Genomic DNA, 9,802 nt, shown 5'->3' with positions numbered 1-9,802 from the left:
TTTTTAAATTTACACTGCACACCGTGATGAGATATGCAAAGCTTTTGTCTAACAGCTCTTGGGAACACCTCATTGGTGCAAAAAATGCGCTTTGCGCCTGTCAAACTGTCAGACAGAAAGAGCGTTTCTCATTCTTCGAGGGCAAAAACATTCAGGCAAAAAAAACTGAAGGTACAACCGTCTACACTAAGGATGTGTGGTGTTATAGCATGAAGAAGGCAACAAAATATGGGGAGAGTGCGAGGATGATGCAGCATGGAAACTTCCTCTCTTGTTACATTGCAAGGGAAGGTAGTGGGTGTGATCTGAGAATGTGTTGCTGAAGAAGAGGAGCAACATGATGTCCAGTGATTCCCAGAACTGTTTTGTCTCTGTGGTGTGCAATTCCACGTATTGGTTCCGCACTACATTCTTTGGTACCATCCACGATTGTGTACATTTTTATCGTTTTTGGTTACTTTCTGTTTCCCCCCTCCTACCCATGCATGCAAATGTTTGTGCTCTGTGCAAAGTAAGATGTAAGCACACAGTAGCAGTCAGGTCAGTTCTTCTCAGAATCTGACATAGTATCTAACTCTTTTGTGCACCCTGGTTAACACGGTGTCAGAGGAATTTGTCATTTTGGTGATGATGACTTTAATGCCTGACACAAAAACTCCATTTGTCAGAGGAATGCATTTGTCAAAGCAAAACTGAGTTTTTGCACATGATTCCAGTGAATATTGCTGACTTATTTTGGGGAGTTAAACATTCAGTTGATCACTAACCAAACATACAAGTTTTCATCAGTGTCCTAACACATTTACAATGCTTACACTGAATGAGAAACAAATTGCTTTCAAGGATTTCACACATGGTTTGAAAACATTGAGTGTCTTTTGAGAACTGAGCTAAGGCCTCTGAGAAAAACTGGATCAGATATTGTGCCATCCTCAACGTAACAGCAGCAACTTGTGCCACTGAGACTCAAAAATCAAATGGGGAGGGGGGGTTCCTCATTCTGTTGTAGGGTGCCTGATTGGCTGCCATGTGCCTGTGTTGTGTTTTTCTCTGCTTCAAGCCTATTACCAAAAATGTTTTTTTAAATATATTTTATGGCTTACAAGGTCTAAAAGAAAATTGGGACCATAAAATACAATAAAATGGTCTCTAAAATAGAAAAAAGCACACAAAAGCATAAGAAGTCAGCCCTCGTGGTTGAGACCATCTGCCAACCTGCAAGGGAATCATATGTATTCTGTGACCAGCTGGTGAGCGGTTGCTGGGAGGTTGCAGGCAGTTAAACTGTGACATTGTTTGCAAAGATGTAACAGTGTTCCACCAAAAATCTCCTTGCAGGTTGCCATAGTCACAGCATATAAGATGCCGGCTTGTCTGTGAACACTTGCAAACTACTTGCCGAACGGTACGCAACTGTGAAATGCGTGACAGAAACTGGAAACTCAGATGTTTGTGTGACGCTTTTTCAAATTTCACTAAAACTCAGAGTAGTTGGCAGGAGGCTGCCAAGGGGGTTGCTAACTAGTCTGAGACCTCAGCTGTTCTGAAACCTTGCTGATACCTCCTTAATGATGTCACAGTGTCACCATATCACAAAGACACTGTCTTTTCTAATCTAGTTTCACACTAAAACTCTTTTGGCTTTGTGTTCTGCTTTGTTGTCTGAAAGGTTTTCTGCTAAAATCAGGTTAAAATGGGACAATGACTGATTTTCCTATTTGTAATGTCACAAGTCTAAAGCTGTTTACAGGTGACCACAGACAAACTGTACCTACAGACCGCGTCACTGTAAACCTGAATCATCCAGGTGAAAAAAACAATGAACAAAATTTGCTTCACATGATTTCGTGCTGTCTAACGGAGGAATATTTCCATAGTGCATATTATAAAAGCCGAGTACAAAGATAATTGGCAGTTTGGCCTTCACGTCTCTCAAATTTTAAAACATTGTGTTTAGAAAAGATGTTGCTGTGTTTCTGGGAACAAACCCAACAACAAAGCAAGAAGCACAGACAGCCAGATGATCAAGTCAGCTCCACCTTTGTGTGTGTGTGTGTGCTTCGTGCCTTTTTTCACTTAGAAATAAACACGACTAACCAACCTGTGTGGTCGTCTGACAGCTCTCGCTCCTCGCCCTGCCTCGCTCCTTTTTACAGATGTTGCCAAAACTATGAAAATAATAGACCCAAGTTGTAATAAAGCGGAACTGCCCTTTAAAAGGAATTACGAGAGATGTGATTAAAATGTTTGCCAAACTGTGTGTTTGCAGTTGTTGATGGTAGATGCTTGTGTGTGTTTGTGTGTGTGTGTGAAAAAGAGTGACACTGCTGTTGGAGTTGTTGGAGCTGATGTTAGAGGCACATGGAAATGGATGGATGGAAGCACACTTTCACACACACACACACACACCACACACACACACACACACACACACCCACACACACACACACACACACACACACACACACACACACACACACACACACACACAGAGAACAATCCCCTCTCCACTGTAGTAGCCTGATTTTACTTCAGTTCTATATAAGGCAACTTCACCTAGTAACTGCTGTTGGAGGATATGTGTGGCCCTGTGGCAGCACAGGCTGTTTGACCCACTGAACGCCAGCTCTGTGCTGCAGCATGACTGTGCAGTCAGTGTGTGCAATTTATCCTGAGCAACATTGCCCTCTGGCATTGCTCATTTGCATCGTGTCCATTAAACTCTTCCATGCTGAGGCCTTATATAAGAAGGATTGAATAAAATCATGGATTTTTCATGGATTTTCCCTTTATTCTGAGTGAGTCACTGACCCACTTATGCTTGCTTCTTTCCCCACCAGCCAAAAGCAAAGCAGCACGTTTCATCCCTTTATCTCTTCCCCCTCTCCCACCCAGTCCGCTGTCTTCCGCTCCACGTGCGGGGCAGATGGTGCTCTGTTGGGCTGCGGCTATAAGCTCGTCTGTTTATGCAGACTGCTTACTAACGGCTTGCCTGATGGGCCACAACGCTGGGCGTGTTGTGTCTGGATATCTCGACAGCAGGACGGTAAATGGGTGGATGACAGGTTGACTGCTCGCAGCAGATGCTGGCTCAAGCAGCCATGTTTGCTCCACTGACACACATGTGACAACTACTGTGCCACAGTCAGAGCCAGATGAAAGATTAATCCAGGGGAACCTGGGACCAAATACAGGTGATGGGATAAGTTAGTCGAGCATTGTGACTAGAACCAGGGAAAAAAGGCATCCTGGATTTGTCTAAAATTGACAGTAGGCACCTGAGAGTATTTCTAAATCTCATTTACCAACACACAGGATAATCTGATCAACCTTTTATATATGCAGTGCTTATCAAATTTATTAGATCACCTGTTATAAAAACAAGAGAACACAAATATTATAGTAATCTGTCAAAAACGTGATGCAGCACGGTGGTTAGCACTGTTACCTCACAGGAAGAAGGTCTGGGTTCGGAGCTACTTTGGCCCGGGTTTGCGTGTTCTTCTCGTGTTTGCGTGGGTTTTCTCCGGGTACTCCAATTTCCTCCCACAGTCCAAAGACATGCAGTTAGTGGGGTTAGGATAATTGGTGATTCTAAATTTCCCATAGATGTTAATGTGAGTGTGATTGGTTGTCTGTCTCTCTGTGTTAGCCCTGTGACAGGCTGGCATCCTGTCCAGGGTGTACCCTGCCTCTAGCCCTATGACAGCTGGGATAGGCTCCAGCGACCCTGAAAAGGATGAGTGGATGGATGGATACCAAAAGCATATTTAAAGCTAAACATTACATTGTTATTTATTGGGAAAATAACTAATTGAAACAACTGAATAGTCCTCAATCACACACAATAACCAAAAACACAATATTTTGTATGGCCCCATTTTGGCTTTGATAACAAAACTTCTCCAGCTTTTCTGTTCACATAAACACGATGATGCTGAGCGCAGCGTTCTTCCAATCATCACCAGATCAGTGTTTGTGCTCGCTGGCAAATCTGAGGCGTCTCTGGATGTTTGCAGGCCTCAATAATGGCTTCCTAGCAGCTATTCTTCCCTCTAAGCCCGGTCTGCTCACTCATCTGTTTATGGTCATTCTAGAGACCTTCTCAGACTCTGATCTGGAAGCACTTATCCCTATCTTCCTTGGCACATTTTGTAAGCATCAGTGTTTGCAATCAACACCAAAGCATGCTTGACACACATTAAGTTTGCTCTATTTGTCTCAAAAATCCATCCTGAGAACACCTTTAGAACTGAAGTGATCAATTTCAAACTGAAATTCATGTTTTCATACCCAAATTGAGCACAACTAAGTAAGCAACTGCAATTTTGTCCGTTTCTCCTTTTTGCACACCTACACACACACACACACACACACACACACACACACCACACACACACACACACACACACACACACACACACACACACACACACACACACACACACACACAGAGAACAATCCCCTCTCCACTGTAGTAGCCTGATTTTAATTCAGTTCTATATAAGGCAACTTCACCTAGTAACTGCTGTTGGAGCATATGTGTGGCCCTGTGGCAGCACAGGCTGTTTGACCCACTGAACGCCAGCTCTGTGCTGCAGCATGACTGTGCAGCAGTGCTGGTCAAAGACACAGAACTGCGGTGAACATTCAGCTGGAAGGATTTGTTGGAGGGAAACAAAAGTGCTGAAAAGCTAAAGAGCAGATTGGACTTTCCATTGTCAGCTGGCCATAAACTCAACATCAGCGTTATGTGGCTTCAGGACATGTAAATACTAGTTAAAATTCGGTCACTGTTAACAAGCTAACCTGGGACCTGCTCGCTGGCCTGATTTAAGAAGAAGAAGAAGAAGAAACAGCCTTTATTGTCCCACAGAGGGGAAATTTAGCTGCTTTTTCATAAAGTATCTTATAATGCAGCATCTGAAAATCCAAAAGCTTCACTTTTTCCTTTTTCTTAGTTCCTAAAATTCCAAAATCTCTAGACTGACATGAAGAAAAAGATTTCTATTTATCTATTTTTGTTTATTTTTGATGAATTTTTCTGTTCTGTTTTTTGAATTATTTGCAGTTAACAATGCAAATAGATAAATACTCATTTGTAGAATGTTCATTTCCTGCATGAGGATTTGGCACCAAATATTGCGCCTATATATCAGCTGGGTAGTTTACCCTTACACAAAGCCATGCTAGCTGTTCCTCCCCATTTTTGTTCGTTATTCTAAGCCAGTGGTTCTCAAAGTGTGGGGTGTGCCCAAATGGTGAGGCGCAGGGCCATGACAGGTGGGGCGTGAACGACCTGGGAGAAAAGTCACGTGGAACAAATGTTAACATCGGAATCATTTCACAGCGGAACGAAGAAATTCATGTAGGTTATGTTGGCAAGCTGTTCATTCGCTGCTGTCACAGCCGCAGAGCGTCATCAAAATGGAGCGATATTTGAGAGTTATGAAAAGAAAAGCAGGCGTCGCTTCTGAGACAAATGAGGCAAGTGCTGATGATAAGCCAAAAAAAAAGCCAAAAAGGAGACATGATGATCTTGCTCTTGGTTTCACAGTGAATGTGGTAGGAGATGAGGAGAGACCAGTGGTAGACAAGGCTACGGACAGCAATAAAGACTGTTTATTGTTTATATTCTCTTTTTCATGTCAGAATCCAAGTGTGAGTATCCAAGTAATCCAGAATCCAAGTAACACAACAGCTGATGAGCTTGTTAAGCTTCTTGACTGTTGTCTTACAGAACGCGACGGAGGAAAAAGAAGCGAGACTGTTCTTGGCACTTTGTGAGGCGATGGGAGCTGATCATGTAGCTGTTTCACAGCGAGGAATGGTGGCTTTCATGAGTTAAATTGTTGATGTGAGTCTTTGAGCTCAGAGAAGAAATCCGGATGTTTTCGGAGGAGGAACACATGCGTGAAGTTGCAAGCAAGTTTAGTGATGAAGACTTTCTGATGAAGCTGGCCCATCTCAGCGACATATTTGGAAAGCTTGATGATTTAAATCTTCAGCTTCAAGGCAGAGACAAATATCTTCCTCAACTGGCAGATAAAGTCAGTGCATTCACTAGAAAACTTGAGATGCGCAGCAGGCGACTTGATGAAAGAAATGTTGATTCCTTTGAGGATCTGAGTGAATTTGCTGAAGCCGGTGAGTTGGGACTCAGCACATTGATCACGTCTTAAAGAGCACATCTCATCCCCGAGAGCATTTTTTTTTCAGAAATACTCCCCATGCAACAGTGCTCAGTATGACTGGCTGTAAGATCCATTTAATGCAGCTGCACCTGCTGATTTTACTTCTGCTGAAGAAGACCAGTTCATCGAGGTGACCTCTGACTCCACTCTCAGGCTGAGGTTTTCAGCACAACCTGAGTGAATTTTGGGTTGGTGTGGCGAGAGAGCATCCACTCGCAGGATAGAGAGCTGTGGGCATTCTGCTTCTCTTTGCTACGTCCTGTCTCTGTGCGGTGGGTTTTTCTGCTGCTGCCTCACTGAAGACAGAGTAAAGACTAAGGCTGAACACTGAACATGACTTGAGAGTGGCAGTATCAAACCTACAACCCTGTTTTGGAAAGCTGCTCAGTAAAAAAAACAAGCTCACAGCCACTAAGTGAAAAGTATTAAACTCGCACTAAATCTTTTTGCAGCTGTTCTTTTTTTTAAATACAGACTGAACTTATTATTGCAGTTCTGGCAATGTGCAAATTCTATTTAATTTGTCTATTTTTTGAAAAATGTGTCAAATAGTTGTTTGAAGTCAAAGTTGTTCTTTTACTTGCACATCACTTTGAAAACATCAGATCTTAATGGGAAAAAAAATCATGCTGGACATCTAGACGGATATGGACTGGGTAATGCGTTAAGAATGAAAGGATTCCACATTGTTTGATGAAAATGATCAACCTACAGAGGCTGAATTCAAAGAATCCTGAAAATCAAAGTGAAAAAATGATGCAGCAGGCTAGTGTGGTGGCCACATATATGCACATTTCACACCAGAATGCCCCAAGCTCTTATTGTGAAGAGAGAGACCGATATAGATCTGGAAAAGGCGGGAGAGAGAGGCCTGGGATAAAAGGGCTTGACTCCTCCTTTTGAGGAGTTATATTTGGAGTTTCTAGTTGTGTGTGTTTTACCGGAATAAAGCTGAGACTACATACCTGCTCGTGTCTCCTTCCACCGACTCCTACATTGGTGACCCCGACTAAAGAACATGTCTGCTGACGACAGCTCAACGGCCGCGGCCGCTGTGTCCTCACCATCCGCCGCCGTTTCCTCACCAGCCGCCGCCGTTTCTCTCCCGCTATTTTTTGCGGCCACGGTCAAGCTCCCGGAGTTCTGGCAGCACGATCCAGAGCCTTGGTTCCAGCATGTGGAGGCCCAGTTTCACCTCCGCGGGATCACCTCAGACGACACCAAGTATTACCATGTCGTCGCGGCGCGTGGACTCTGCTTCTACCCGCCGGCTGATGGGAACTGCTCCGGGACCCGCCGCCTGCTAACAAGTATGGAGCGCTGAAGGAGAACCTGCTGCGGATTTATCAGCTTTCAGACGAGAGCGGGCTGATCGCCTGTTATCCCTGAATGGCTTGGGAGATGGTAAACCCTCCGAGCTGATGGAGCACATGCTGGCTCTGCTCGGCCCGGGCGACGCTTCGTTCTCTTTACGCATCTGTTCCTGCGCCAGCTCCCCCCTCCCGTGTGCACCGCGCTAGCCAGCTCCGCTCTGATACGGGCCAAGGATTACCGCGGGCTAGCTGAAGAGGCGGACAAGATTTTGCTGGCATCCAGGCATTCCGGTGTGCATGCACTTTTACCGAGTGCGGCTCTACAAGGGGCGGAGACGAGAGAAGCTGGTGCTGTGGCCGCCGTCGCAGAGCGCCGGAGGAAGGAGAGCGTGCTCTGCTTCTATCATCGCCGGTTCGGAGTGAAGGCGAAGCGCTGCATTCCGCCGTGTACCTTCCAGCACCAGGGAAACGAGAGGGCCGGTGCTCACTAGCAGCTGTGTGCGCTGGCAGCTCGGACAAGCTGCTCTTCATTGAGGACACTGCTTCGGGACGCCGTCTGCTTGTGGACTCGGGTGCTCAGCGTAGCATCATGCCGGCTTCAGCTGCGGACGCCTTGGGACAATGTCACGGACCCCTGCTGGACGCGGCGAACGGTACCCCCATTCGCACATATGGAATGAGGTTGGTGACTGTGTGTTTCAAGGGACGTCAGTTTAACTGGGACTTTGTGATAGCGTCTGTGTCAGTACCTATACTCGGCGCTGATTTCTTGTGTGCTTTCAGGTTGTTGGTCGATGTAGCTAATAGGTGCTTGATAGATGCTGTGTCTTTTGATACCTACCCCTGTACACTTGGTAGTCCTGGCCCCCTGCCCCTCGCTAACATGCTTGCCACAGGTGATGAGTACCAGCGTTTGCTTGCCGAGTTTCCCACCCTCACGGTTCCCACCTTCTCTGCAGCCGTAGCTAAACATGGTGTGGAGCATTACATTACCACTGTGGGTCCGCCGGTTTTTGCGCGTGCACGCCGTCTCGATGCCGCGAAGTTAGCGATAGCCAGGGAGGAGTTTGCAAACATGGAGCGCCTTGGTATTGTGCGCCGCTCAAACAGCCCGTGGGCGTCCCCGTTGCACATGATCCCTAAAGCTGACGGTGGGTGGCGCCCTTGTGGGGATTTTAGGCGCCTTAATAATGCGACGACTAATGACAGGTACCCGGTTCCCCACATTCAAGATTTTTCGGTTCATCTTGCGGGGGCAACTATTTTTTCAAAGGTGGATTTGGTGAGGGGATACCATCAGGTTCCTGTCCATCCGCGTGATGTGCCCAAGACCGCGGTTATCACTCCTTTTGGCCTTTTCGAGTTTTTGCGAATGCCCTTCGGTCTGAAGGGCGCGGCACAGACGTTTCAGCGCCTCATGGACTCCGTTTTGCGTGGTATGCCATTTTTGTTCGTCTATCTGGATGACATACTGGTTGCCAGCCCTTCCGCCGCGGAGCATTCAGTGCACCTCCGCCAGTTGTTTGAGCGTCTCAGTGAGCACGGTTTGATTGTGAATCCAGCTAAATGCCAGTTCGGTCTGCCGGCCATAGAGTTTTTGGGACACCTCGTTTCGCCCCAAGGGGCGTTTCCCCTGCCCGCTAAGGTGGAGGCAGTTTCTGCTTTTCCGCGCCCTTCCTCAGTGAAGCCCCTGCAGGAGTTTTTGGGGATGGTGAACTTTTATAACCGTTTCATCCCCCGGGCTGCTCACCTCATGCACCCTCTGTACAGTGCACTTCAGGGCAAGAAAGGCAACCAAGAGATAGAGTGGACACCTGAGCGGGTGCAGGCATTTGACAGTGCCAAAGCTGCTCTTGCCAACGCTGCCCTGCTGGCCCACCCGTCTCCCGAGGCGCCTGTTGCCCTTACTACCGATGCCTCCGATTTTGCAGTCGGGGCCGTGTGCGAACAATGGGTGGGCGGTGCTTGGCAGCCCCTCGCCTTTTTTAGCAGGAAGCTTCGGGATGCGGAGAGAAAGTACAGTACGTTTGACAGGGAGCTCCTTGCCCTTTTTCTCGCGACGCGTCATTTCCGGTTCCTGCTTGAGGGCCGTGACTTTACCGCTTTTGTAGACCACAAACCTCTCACATTTGCCATGGCAAAGGTTTCAGAACCATGGACTGCACGGCAGCAACGGCAGCTTTCTGCTATTTCAGAGTTTACCACTGACATTCAGCACGTCGCCGGCAAGTGTAATCGGGTGGCTGACTGTCTGTCCAGGGCGCAGGTTAGTTCTGTGCATTTGGGAGTGGACTA

This window comes from Archocentrus centrarchus, chromosome 24 (genome assembly GCF_007364275.1).
Source record: "Archocentrus centrarchus isolate MPI-CPG fArcCen1 chromosome 24, fArcCen1, whole genome shotgun sequence".
NCBI lineage: Eukaryota > Metazoa > Chordata > Actinopteri > Cichliformes > Cichlidae > Archocentrus > Archocentrus centrarchus.
This window is presented reverse-complemented; position numbering follows the sequence as displayed.